Below are 13,634 nucleotides of genomic sequence, written 5' to 3'. Positions count from 1 at the left end.
GCAAGCTCACACATGTATCATACTTGGCCTACGTGCTCAACTTGGTATTTCAGTGGTTTAAGAAAACCAACTCATATTTGCCATAACTTATGGTCAAGCTACACCGCCTCAGCACCCATTTCTGCAAGTCAGCTACAGCTGCTGATGCTCTGGCAGTGCTGCAGCATCACATGCAAGTGCCAGCTCACTGACTAGTGTGCGATATCAGTACAAGCTAGAACTGTACACTGCACATGCTGGCAAGGCTTTGTGAGCAGCAGAGGCCAGTTATTGGGTACCAGCTCCAACACACCCGTCGGTATTCTGGTCAGCCTCCGCACATAACAACTGAAGAATAGGCATAGATGTTTGACATTTGTGCAATTCTTCAGGGCTTTGAGGACTCCACAAACATGGTGAGCAGCGATGACGCCACAGTCAAAGCAATAATTCCTCTTCTATGCCTAATTAAACAGTCGCTGTTCACAATGAAACATGAAGCTATGCATGTGGACCAGATGAAGATGGAGGAAGACATGAGACAGGGAGATACTACCCAGCGTAACCTAGCTTCATCTGCTCAGTGCGGACTGGGTGACAATGAGGAGGTGGAAGCTGAGGAGGAACAGGAGCTGTTGGCTAGCACAACAAAGGCTAGTACCCACACAAGTTTTATCCCATCTCTCCTACATGGATGGGCTGAGGAGGGTAATGAGGAGGAATAGATGGAGGAGAAGGAGATGGAGAAGGGTCAGTGAGTTCACTGCTTTTCACCTTGAAAAAATTTCTTATACTGAACTGCAGTTACCACACTGAGCTCAGCGCTGCACCGTGAAACTTTTTCTCACAGTGCTAGAGATGATATCTCTGAGATCATCGCAGTTCATCAGCCTGGTTCACTCTGAAGTGAGCTGAAAACGCAGCCTCAGTGACCTGCGGTAATCCTCAGTGATGTAACTGCTAGTCACTGACGTTGCACTCGCAGCAGCTCATACAGTGGTTTTCAGCCTGAATGGTCGCATCTTAGCTCCATCCAGGCTTAAAACCAATTATTGCAGACATGGATTATGACGTGGGACAGTATGTCAGACATGTGAGGGATATTGTTGTTTTTTATCTATTTTTATTTTTTTACAGGAGACTAGGGCTACAATGAAATGGGCGTTAGGTGAGTATTTTTGTTGTTTATTATTATTATTTTTTTTATATGGAACCAGGGCTTCAATGGAATGAGTGTAAGGTGAGTATAACTGTGTTTGTTATTTTTAAATAAATTTGTAAATGGTGTGCACTTTTATTTCAAATACAGGACTTTATTCTGGGTGATTTTTACTGATAACATGAATATGGGGTTAGCAATGGAGAGGCGCCTCTACTGTTAGGACTGGAAGAACGCACTGAGTAAAAAGTAAGATGTTATTAGGTGCGTTCGCAGTCCGGGGTCCACCGTGCAGGTGAGAACCTGCTGCTAGCAAATGGCAGCGCTATATGGCGGTAGAAGCGAACCGTGTTAAGTCACAGGGCCGCGGTACCGCACAAAAGAGCGCAAGCAAGGAGTCACAGAACTCAGTCCCAAGACTTGGGATTTGAGTCCGTCTAGACTACTTGCGCTCGTCACCGCTACTGGGTCTAAGAGGTAAACTGAAATAATAATTTTGAGCATGAGAGTGCGAGCTTTTTCGTACTGGCGGATGCCACTAACCACCCAGACTTGGGCTAAAGAAGCGCTCTAGTGGCGCGTGGCGCCGTACTGGCGGTCACAGCAGTAGACGCTGTTTCGTGTGTTAAAGCTGTGAGTTCAGCCGGGCGCTAGATAGCAGCCATACACCTTACGCGAACAGTCATACACAATGGATGGTTTTTTTAAGGAACGACTTGCACTCATCAACACACACACGATTCCAAATGTACACTAGCGCATGGCCGTGCAGTCATGCCAACCTTTTATAGCTACAGCATGTACCGGACCTTCCCAGAAGGACCAGCGGGAGTCTGTCAAAGAAGTTGAGCACCTTCAGGACCTTCCTGGAGGACCAATGGAATCTGCTGCATTATCTGAGCATGTGACCCTCAATCTCCAATGGGAGATCTTGCCCTGGGCATGCTCAGAAGAGGAAAAGCAGGACTTAGTTCCAAAAGCGTCTGCTTGCCGCTGCCCAGCATTGACCTCAATTGCAGAAGCTGGAAAAGCAGCAGTAACCCTTTGCACAGAGTGAGACTGAGCAAGATGCTGGGACTGGTCTCCACTGAGCAGGCTCCACTGCGGCAGAAGAAGAATGGGAGACCGCAGCAGAGATGGCCCGAGATTCCCCCTGTGCAGAGGTGGGAACTCGACCCCTAACATCTCCATTACTAACTGCTGGGCTTGATGTCACCTGAAAATACAAAGATGACATCAACCCCACAAATATGTTCTCCACTTGCCACCGCCAGAGGGTAAGTGGGAAGAACAGGGCAAAGCACTAGAATTGGCGCATCTAATAAATGCTCATTTTGTGAGGTGGCTGTGGGCTGCTATTTTTAGGCTGGGGGGCAATATCCATAGCCCCTTACCAGCCTGAGAACACCAGCCCCCAGCTGTCTGCTTTAGCTTGGCTAGTTGTCAAAAATGGGGATGACCCCATGCGGTTTTTTTTAACTATTTATTTAAATCATTAAAAAAAAACATTGTAGGACCCCTCTATTCTTGACAACCAGCCATGATAAAGCTGACAGCTGAGGGTTGCAGCCTGCAGCTCACAGTTTTGTCATTCTGGTTAATATATAAATTGAATAAAAATGGAAAAAATAGAAAAAACCCACATCATTTTTTTATTACTATTTATTCATAGCTCAGGCACCTGCTGATGAATACTCCCATCATCTGAGCCTGTTCTCACTGTTATTAGCGGCAGCAGGCGTAGCTGATGGGAGTAGCACTCCCATCACCGACTCCTCTGTGTCCGGAGGTAAACTTTTTACCATCTGTCACAGATGCTGGCTGTCAGATGAACCGCAGCTCTCTGACCGGTGGTAGTAATCTTATCACCGATCAGAGCCGCCGGTGTTTCTTGCGCTGTCATGCAGATGACAGTGTGTGAAACACCTGATGTTTGGGATGCCAAACTCAACTAGTAACACAGACTTCCTGGAGAAGTCCGTGTTCAGACTTTACTGTTCAAGTTTCTCCATCACTGCTCATTATACTCGTTACTCGAAACAAGCATCCGAGCATTAGGAATTGCTCGTTTCGATTCATGAGCATCTGAGCATTTTAGTGCTCGCTCATCACTAACGCCGAATCTTTACTCCAATCTAAGCAGGATCAGAGCTTGTTCCCCTGTATGCTGCTATTATTTTCCTTAATTGTAATTTTTTTATGTCTCTATCTCCATTTGCCTCCTCTGATAACTTTGAACAGACTACTTGAACAGGGGTATACTCCACACAGGGAGCAGTGTTGTGAATTCTGTTGTCGGGCTCCCTCCTGTGGTCATGAATGGTACTTCGGCTGGTTCTATCCATGGACTTCCTCTGGTGCCTGTGGGTGTTTCTGAGTTTCTTTCCACAGGTGACGAGGTTAATTCGTTAGCTGGCTGCTCTATTTAACTCCACTTAGATCTTTGCTCCATGCCACCTGTCAATGTTCCAGTATTGGTCTAGTTCACTCCTGGATCGTTCTTGTGACCTGTCTTCTCAGCAGAAGCTAAGTGTCTGCTTGTTTTTCTCTGGTTTGCTATTTTTCTGTCCAGCTTGCTATTTTGATGGTTGTCTTGCTTGCTGGAAGCTCTGGGACGCAGAGGGAGCGCCTCCGCACCGTGAGTCGGTGCAGAGGGTTTTTTTGCGCCCTCTGCGTGGTCTTTTTGTAGGTTTTTGTGCTGACCGCAAAGCTACCATTCCTATCCTCAGTCTGTTCAGTAAGTCGGGCCTCACTTTGCTAAATCTATTTCATCTCTGTGTTTGTTTTTTCATCTTTACTCACAGTCATTATATGTGGGGGGCTGCCTTTTCCTTTGGGGAATTTCTCTGAGGCAAGGTAGGCTTTATTTTTCTATCTTCAGGGCTAGCTAGTTCCTTAGGCTGTGCCGAGTTGCATAGGGAGCGTTAGGAGCAATCCACGGCTATTTCTAGTGTGTGTGATAGGATTAGGGATTGCGGTCAGCAGAGTTCCCACGTCCCAGAGCTCGTCCTATATTATCAGTAACTATCAGGTCATTCCGTATGCTCTTAACCACCAGGTCCATTATTGTCCTGACCACCAGGTCATAACAGTACAGGTGGCCAAAAGTACTAATGCATCTCAATAGAGGGATAAGAGAAGTTCTGAGACCATTTTTTTTTCTTTGCAGTGTGTTTTGTCTCTCTTTTCCCCTTTACATGTGGGTGGTTCAGAACACAGGTGTAGACATAGACATTCAAGGTCTGTCCTCTTTGATGGATAATCTCACTATAAGTGTACAAAACATTCAAGATTTTGTGGTTCAGAATCCGATGTCAGAGCCTAGGATTCCAATTCCTGATTTGTTTTTTGGTGATAGATCTAAGTTCTTGAATTTCAAAAATAATTGTAAATTGTTTCTTGCCTTGAAACCTCGCTCCTCAGGTGACCCTGTTCAACAAGTAAAGATCATTATTTCTTTGTTACGTGGTGACCCTCAAGACTGGGCATTTTCACTTGCGCCAGGAGATCCGGCATTGCGTGATGTTGATGCGTTTTTCCTGGCGCTTGGATTGCTTTATGACGAACCTAATTCAGTGGATCAGGCAGAGAAAATCTTGCTGGCTCTGTGTCAGGGTCAGGATGAAGCGGAGATATATTGTCAGAGACATTGTTTAGAAAGTGGTCTGCGCTCACTCAGTGGAATGAATGTGCCCTGGCAGCAATCTTCAGAAAGGGTCTCTCTGAAGCCCTTAAGGATGTCATGGTGGGATTTCCCATGCCTGCTGGTCTGAATGAGTCTATGTCTTTGGCCATTCAGATCGATCGACGCTTGCGTGAGCGTAAAGCTGTGCACCATTTGGCGGTACTATCTGAGCATGGGCCTGAGCCTATGCAATGTGATAGGACTTTGACCAGAGCTGAACGGCAAGAACACAGACGTCGGAATGGGCTATGTTTTTACTGTGGTGATTCCACTCATGCTATCTCCGATTGTCCTAAGCGGTTCGCTAGGTCTGCCACCATTGGTACGGTAAAGTCTAAATTTCTTTTGTCCGTTACTCTGATTTGCTCTTTGTCATCCTATTCTGTTATGGCATTTGTGGATTCAGGCGCTGCCCTAAATTTGATGGACTTGGAGTATGCTAGGCGCTGTGGTTTTTTCTTGGAGCCCTTGCAGTATCCTATTCCATTGAGAGAAATTGATGCTACGCCTTTGGCCAAGAATAAGCCTCAGTACTGGACCCAATTGACCATGTGCATGGCTGCTGCACATCAGGAGGATATCTGCTTTCTGGTGTTGCATAATCTGCATGATGTGGTCGTTTTGGGGTTGCCATGGCTACAGGTTCATAATCCAGTATTGGACTGGAAATCTATGTCTGTGTCCAGCTGGGGTTGCCAGGGGGTACATGGTGATGTTCCATTTTTGTTTATTTCGTCTTCCACTCCTTCTGAAGTTCCAGAGTTTTTGTCGGATTATCGGGATGTATTTGATGAGCCCAAAGCCAGTGCCCTACCTCCTCATAGGGATTGCGATTGTGCAATTAATTTGATTCCTGGTAGTAAGTTTCCTAAGGGCCGACTGTTCAATTTATCTGTGCCAGAACACGCCGCTATGCGGAGTTATATAAAGGAATCCTTGGAGAAAGGCCATATTCGCCCGTCGTCATCACCGTTAGGAGCAGGGTTCTTTTTTGTGGCCAAGAAGGATGGTTCTTTGAGACCTGGTATTGATTACCGCCTTCTCAATAAAATTACAGTCAAATTTCAGTATCCTTTGCCGTTGCTGTCTGATTTGTTTGCTCGTATTAAAGGGGCTAGTTGGTTCACCAAGATAGATCTTCGAGGGGCGTATAATCTTGTGCGTATTAAACAAGGCGATGAATGGAAAACAGCATTTAATACGCCCGAGGGCCATTTTGAGTACCTGGTTATGCCATTCGGGCTTTCCAATGCTCCATCAATATTTCAGTCCTTTATGCATGACATCTTCCGAGAGTACCTGGATAAATTCCTGATTGTGTATTTGGATGATATTTTGGTCTTTTCGGATGATTGGGAGTCTCATGTGAAGCAGGTCAGAATGGTGTTCCAGGTCCTTCGTGCGAATTCCTTGTTTGTGAAGGGGTCAAAGTGTCTCTTTGGAGTTCAGAAGGTTTCATTTTTGGGGTTCATTTTTTCCCCTTCTACTATCGAGATGGACCCTGTTAAAGTCCAGGCCATTTACGATTGGACTCAGCCGACATCTGTGAAGAGCCTGCAAAAGTTCCTGGGCTTTGCTAATTTTTATCGGCGCTTCATCAATAATTTTTCTAGTGTTGCTAAACCGTTGACTGATTTGACCAAGAAGGGTGCTGATGTGGTCAATTGGTCTTCTGCAGCTGTAGAGGCTTTTCAGGAGTTGAAGCGTCGTTTTTCTTCTGCCCCTGTGTTGTGCCAGCCAGATGTTTCGCTCCCGTTTCAGGTTGAGGTTGATGCTTCTGAGATTGGAGCTGGGGCTGTTTTGTCGCAAAGAAGTTCTGATGGCTCGGTGATGAAGCCATGTGCTTTCTTTTCTAGAAAGTTTTTGCCTGCTGAGCACAATTATGATGTTGGTAATCGAGAGTTGTTGGCCATGAAGTGGGCATTCGAGGAGTGGCGTCATTGGCTTGAAGGAGCCAAGCATCGCGTGGTGGTCTTGACAGATCACAAGAATTTGACTTATCTTGAGTCTGCCAAACGGTTGAATCCGAGACAGGCTCGATGGTCGTTATTTTTCTCCCGTTTTGATTTTGTGGTTTCATACCTTCCGGGCTCTAAGTATGTGAAGGCTGATGCCCTGTCAAGGAGTTTTGTGCCTGACTCTCCGGGTGTTCCTGAGCCGGCGGGTATTCTCAAAGTGGGGGTAATTTTGTCTGCCATCTCCCCTGATTTGCGGTGGGTGCTGCAAAAATTTCAGGCTGATAGACCTGACCGTTGCCCAGCAGAGAAACTGTTTGTCACTGATAGATGGACTAGTAGAGTTATCTCTGAGATTCATTGTTCAGTGTTGGCTGGGCATCCTGGAATCTTTGGTACCAGAGATTGAGTGGCTAGATCCTTTTGGTGGCCGTCTTTGTCACGGGATGTGCGTTCTTTTGTGCAGTACTGTGGGACTTGTGCTCGGGCTAAGCCCTGCTGTTCTCGTGCCAGTGGGTTGCTTTTGCCCTTGCCGGTCCCGAAGAGGCCCTGGACGCATATTTCTATGGATTTTATTTCGGATCTCCCCGTCTCTCAAAAGATGTCGGTCATTTGGGTGGTTTGTGATCGCTTTTCTAAAATGGTCCATTTGGTACCTTTGTCTAAATTGCCTTCCTCCTCTGAATTGGTGCCATTATTTTTCCAGCATGTGGTTCATTTACATGGTATCCCGGAGAACATCGTTTCTGATAGAGGTTCCCAGTTTGTTTCGAGGTTTTGGCGATCTTTTTGTGCTAGGATGGGCATTGATTTGTCTTTTTCCTCGGCTTTCCATCCTCAGACAAATGGCCAAACCGAACGAACTAATCAGACTTTGGAAACATATCTGAGATGCTTTGTTTCTGCTGATCAGGATGATTGGGTGTCCTTTTTGCCGTTGGCTGAGTTCGCCCTTAATAATCGGGCCAGCTCGGCTACTTTGGTTTCGCCATTTTTCTGCAATTCTGGTTTCCATCCGCGTTTCTCTTCAGGGCAGGTTGAGTCTTCGGACTGTCCTGGTGTAGATACTGTGGTGGATAGGTTGCAACAGATTTGGACTCATGTGGTGGACAATTTGACATTGTCCCAGGAGAGGGCTCAACGTTTCGCTAACCGCCGGCGCTGTGTGGGTCCCCGACTTCGTGTTGGGGATTTGGTTTGGTTGTCGTCTCGTTATGTTCCTATGAAGGTTTCCTCTCCTAAGTTTAAGCCTTGTTTCATTGGTCCGTATAAGATTTCTGAGGTTATCAATCCTGTGTCATTTCGTTTGGCCCTTCCTGCTTCTTTTGCCATCCATAATGTATTCCATAGGTCATTGTTGCGGAGATACGTGGCGCCTGTGGTTCCATCCGTTGATCCTCCTGCCCCGGTGTTGGTTGAGGGGGAGTTGGAGTATGTGGTGGAGAAGACTTTGGATTCTCGTATTTCGAGACGGAAACTCCAGTACCTGGTCAAGTGGAAGGGTTATGGTCAGGAAGATAATTCCTGGGTTTCTGCCTCTGATGTTCATGCTGCCGATCTGATTCGTGCCTTTCATTTGGCTCATCCTGGTCGGCCTGGGGGCTCTGGTGAGGGTTCGGTGACACATCCTCAAGGGGGGGTACTGTTGTGAATTCTGTTGTCGGGCTCCCTCCTGTGGTCATGAATGGTACTTCGGCTGGTTCTATCCATGGACTTCCTCTGGTGCCTGTGGGTGTTTCTGAGTTTCCTTCCACAGGTGACGAGGTTAATTCGTTAGCTGGCTGCTCTATTTAACTCCACTTAGATCTTTGCTTCATGCCACCTGTCAATGTTCCAGTATTGGTCTAGTTCACTCCTGGATCGTTCTTGTGACCTGTCTTCTCTGCAGAAGCTAAGTGTCTGCTTGTTTTTCTCTGGTTTGCTATTTTTCTGTCCAGCTTGCTATTTTGATGGTTGTCTTGCTTGCTGGAAGCTCTGGGACGCAGAGGGAGCGCCTCCGCACCGTGAGTCGGTGGGGAGGGTCTTTTTGCGCCCTCTGTGTGGTCTTTTTGTAGGTTTTTGTGCTGACCGCAAAGCTACCTTTCCTATCCTCAGTCTGTTCAGTAAGTCGGGCCTCACTTTGCTAAATCTATTATATCTCTGTGTTTGTATTTTCATCTTTACTCACAGTCATTATATGTGGGGGGCTGCCTTTTCCTTTGGGGAATTTCTCTGAGGCAAGGTAGGCTTTATTTTTCTATCTTCAGGGCTAGCTAGTTCCTTAGGCTGTGCCGAGTTGCATAGGGAGCGTTAGGAGCAATCCACGGCTATTTCTAGTGTGTGTGATAGGATTAGGGATTGCAGTCAGCAGAGTTCCCACGTCCCAGAGCTCGTCCTATATTATCAGTAACTATCAGGTCATTCTGTGTGCTCTTAACCACCAGGTCCATTATTGTCCTGACCACCAGGTCATAACAGAGCAGATAGAATAAACAGGGGGTTAGCAGTTGGTATACGGGATGTTAGTGAAGTAAGGAATTGAAATGACAACAGTTCTCAAGGGTTAACTTATCAGTCCGACGGCTTCCTGACTCAAGATTCCAGAGTTGGTATGGTGGCGCCAACATGGTCAGTGCGGGTGGATCCGGTGTAGTTCTGTGGGTGTCCCTGAGTCGAATCCTGACGGCGAAGGCTTGTCCTCGGCATCTTTAACGAGTTCCTCAGTCCAGGGTTTGCTGCGCAGGGTGCAGTACATCCCACAATGCTAACGGAGCCCAACGTGGCTCGACAGAGCACAGTTCACAGTAAGTCCCCCGGTCTTTCCTGAGCGGTGCGTGCGCGTCACTCAAGATTCTGGTCACAGTCTTTTTGAGTTACTACAGGGAAGCCCGAGCATGGGCCTGTGCTATTCCAGTGCCCAGGAGTCGGAGCACCCTCTGGTCCCTGCCGCACGCTGCTTCGTCCCGCCAAGTCTGACTTCTTATGTGCTCAGGCTTTTTCTTAGTAGCCCATGCCCCCTGCTCTGTCATGCAAAGGTCGGTCTGGGTCTCTAAGGTTTCCCCTCAACAACAGAGGAGACAGCCCCGACAGTTCCAGCACAAGAGAGGTACCCCTGGTCCAGGTCTTATTCTTACACTCCCCTCTCCTTTTGCTTGCCATTCCACTGGCGAGATTCCTTGTAGCAAGCGATGACATTTCCCTATTCCTTGGACGATCCTTTGCCAAATAAATTAGTCTTTGTTGTATCTGTTGGGAGGTATTCCGGCCATTGTTTATTCAGTGCGCCGTAAGTCAGATGGTGTAGTCGAATCAGGCTGAGTAGTCGAGTCAGGTTGAATGGGCGAGGGCTGGGATGTGCCCGAATCCAACAAAGCTAGTTCTTCAGGAACTTCAGGTGCCTGCACCTCTTCTGGGACTACTTGTAGTAGATCTGGGAAATCTTCTTCACAATCAACAGCTGCGGGAGGAGGTACTTCGGGATCACTCTGTACCTTCTCCACTTGATCAGGATCTCTTGAGAAGCAAGGACGTAGCATGTTCCAATGGACCACTCGAGTAGGGGCATCTTTCTCCTCCTCAGATTGGACTTCATAGACGGGACCTTCATTGCTGATCCTTTGTTTTACTCGATATGGAGTTTTTTCCCATCTTTGTTCCAGCTTGTCCCGAGGGCGCTTGTCTCGGACCAACACACAGTCTCCGGCATGAAGAGCTGTCCCTCACAGAGGAGCTGTCTTTGTATGCTCTAGTTCCCGAAACTTAGTCTGCACAAGTTGGTGTAAAGTCTGCAGCCGGTGGCGATGTTCTCGAACCCAGGTGGATACACCCGTTCGCGGGTAGTCCTCTTCTGGATCCAATTCTAGCTCTGTAATCTCTCTTCCTGGTTGACCGAATAGCAGGGTTTATGGTGTGTACTCGGTGGTGCGATGTACTCGGTTATTGTACACCCAAACTAATTCAGCTACATATTCAGGCCCATGGGCCTTTCTGTCTTCTTCTAGCATCCTCAACATCTGAATCAGAGTACGGTTGAACTGTTCACAGGCTCCATTTGGATGGTAGGGCGTTGTCCGGGACATGCTAAGCTGGTATATGTGTTGTAATTCTTCCATTACACACCCGTGGAAACAGGCACCTTGATCAGAGTGGATTATCTTTGGGCTGCCGTACACTTGAATGAAATTTCAGCAAATGGCTTGTGCCGCTGATTCAGCAGTTTGATCTCGAGTCGGAGTCACAACAGCAAATTTGGTGAAGTGGTTAGTCATCACTAGACATTGTTCATATCCAAGGGAGGCTGGACCTATCATCAGGTAATCTATCATTAATACTTCCAGGGGGGCAGAAGTCATGATGATCTGCATTGAAGCTCAATCTTCAGGAGGTTTAGCTAACTCACAGCTTCTGCATTGCCGACATGCTTCTTCAAGCACCGCTTTTAGTTGAGGGTGGTAGACTAGCTTTTGTAGCCACCGAAAGGGCTTCTCTTGATCGAAATGATCTCCACTTTTGTGTGCCTCCGTGGCCACCTTATACAGCAGCGTTTCGGGAATCACCACTTGCCAGGTAACTCCCAGTTCCTGTTGCTGCTGAATCTTCCGATATAACAGTCCATCTTTGAGGTGGAGCCTTTCCCACTGTTGAAGGATCTGCAGAGTCCCTGGGGACAGGGCATCTCTTTCTCTCTGACTGGGTAGTTGTTTTAGGGTTACATACTGTCCCAATTGAGTGAGTTCTCCATCTTCCTGTTGTAATCGAACCCACTCATCACGGGGTTGTCGCAGAATGCCTTCTCCAGACGCTGTCTGAATCTGTTCCTGCGTAGCCGCCACATCCTGGCAGAATCACGGAACTCAGGGATTTCTTCAGCCTCCAGGTCAGTTCTTCATCCCGGTTGGTCCAGGCCTCTTGTGTGTCACTCGGGATAAGGCTTCGGCGTGAGTGTTTTCAGACCGCCTCTTGCAGGTGATTCTATATCGATGCTTCGCCATCCGAGCCACCCAGCGCTGCTCCAGGGCCCCTAGCCTTGCAAATTCCAAGTGAGCCAAAGGGTTGTTGTTGGTCCTTACCAGGACTTCGGACACGGACAAGTACTTCGCAAATTTCTCTGTCATGGCCCACACCATTGCCAGCAGCTCGAGCTTTTGCAAAGAATGGGGAGACAGAAAAGCACAATAGGGTCCACGTTACAAAGGAGAGAAAATATCATGAAGTTTGCCCACCTGGTTAGGATGAGATAAAGGCATATAGGTTGATGGCTGCTGCACATCCACAGGTCATCCATGACCAAAAGAAACCATATATTCAAAGGAAATTTGTAGATATACTTCCTGCTGCCGCAAGGATAAATTCAGGAAAAGTATCAAAGATTCTCAGTGATTTATTCTACCCATTTCAGGGGGTCTCATGCCCCCTTCATCAGGAAAACCACACAATATGTACAGGCATCACAAGTATATATAGTTAAAAAATTACGCTGAGTTTCAAAAAAACGAGCTCCAACAAATCAGATGACATGGTGTCAAAGTTCATAGCCATCACACGGTTAACAATTCCAACAGGTTCATTCATTATGTATATAATATAACCTGTTGGAATTGTTAACCCGGTTATGAACTTTGACACCATGTCATCTGATTTGTTGGCGCTCGTTTTTTTGAAACTCAGCGTCCTTTTTTAACTATATATGCTTGTGAGGCCTGTACATATTGTGTGGTATTTCCTGATGAAAGGGGCATGAGACCCCCGAAACGCATAGAGTAAACCACTGAGAATCTTTGATACTTTTCCTGAATTTATCCTTGCGGCAGTGCGCAAGCTTTCCCCCAGACAACAAGAGGAGACAGCCCTGACAGATACGGACCCGACACAAGAGAGGTAACCCCGGTTCAGGTCTTCTTCTTACACATACACATTCAAAAAGCCCACACCAGCAACTGCTATATTGGTGTGCCATATACAGATGTAAAATATGACTTGTAAGGCCGGGGTCACACTTTCTAGTGCAATGCGACAAACTCGCATGAGTCTCTCACATCAATACCTGGCACTGCCGCTGGCACTCGGGACCGGAGCGTGCAACTGCATGTATTTCTATGCAGCTGAATGCTCCGGTCCCAAGGGCTCATGCGAGTTTCTCGTATTGCACTCGTAAATGTGACCCCAGCCTAAAACAGATTTGCAAAAGAGTGTTTATGACATACAAGTATGCTGTCTCTGACTGACACTGATTTCAGATTTTTTTCTGTAAAAAGTCTTGGGCTATTTTGTTGCTGATTCTAAGGGTACCGTTACACTATACGATTTACCAACGATCACGACCAGCGATACGACATGGCCGTGATCGTTGGTAAGTCATTGTGTGGTCGCTGGAGAGCTGTCACACAGACAGCTCTCCAGCGACCAACGATGCCGAAGTCCCTGGGTAACCAGGGTAAACATCGGGTTACTAAGCGCAGGGCCGCGCTTAGTAACCCGATGTTTATCCTGGTTACCAGCGTAAAAAAAACAAACAGTACATACTTACATTCCGGTGTCTGTCCCTTGCCGTCTGCTTCCCGCACTGACTGACTGCCGGCCGTAAAGTGAAAGCACAGCACAGCGCGCTGTGCTCTGCTTTCACTTTACGGCCGGCAGTCAGTCAGTGCGGGAAGCAGACGGCAAGGGACCTGACGGACACCGGAATGTAAGTATGTAGTGTTTGTTTTATTTTACATTTATGATGGTAACCAGGATAAACATCGGGTTACTAAGCGCGGCCCTGCGCTTAGTAACCCGATGTTTACCCTGGTTACAAGCGAACACATCGCTGGATCGGTGTCACACACACCGATCCAGCGATGACAGCGGGAGATCCAGCAACGAAAGAATGTTCCAA

At 47.2% G+C, this 13,634-nt stretch overlaps 1 protein-coding gene across 1 annotated transcript in view; it reads left to right on the top strand.

The window, feature by feature from the left end:
* The window catches only part of HMCN1 (hemicentin 1), a 733,390-nt gene that overhangs the window by 383,301 nt on the left and 336,455 nt on the right, over positions 1-13,634 (top strand). The window lies entirely within an intron of this gene.

The sequence above is a fragment of the Ranitomeya imitator genome, chromosome 8 (assembly GCF_032444005.1).
Source record: "Ranitomeya imitator isolate aRanImi1 chromosome 8, aRanImi1.pri, whole genome shotgun sequence".
In the NCBI taxonomy this organism is placed as follows: Eukaryota; Metazoa; Chordata; class Amphibia; order Anura; family Dendrobatidae; genus Ranitomeya; species Ranitomeya imitator.
Note: the sequence above shows the minus strand (reverse complement) of the source record. Positions and strands in the feature narration are given on the sequence as shown.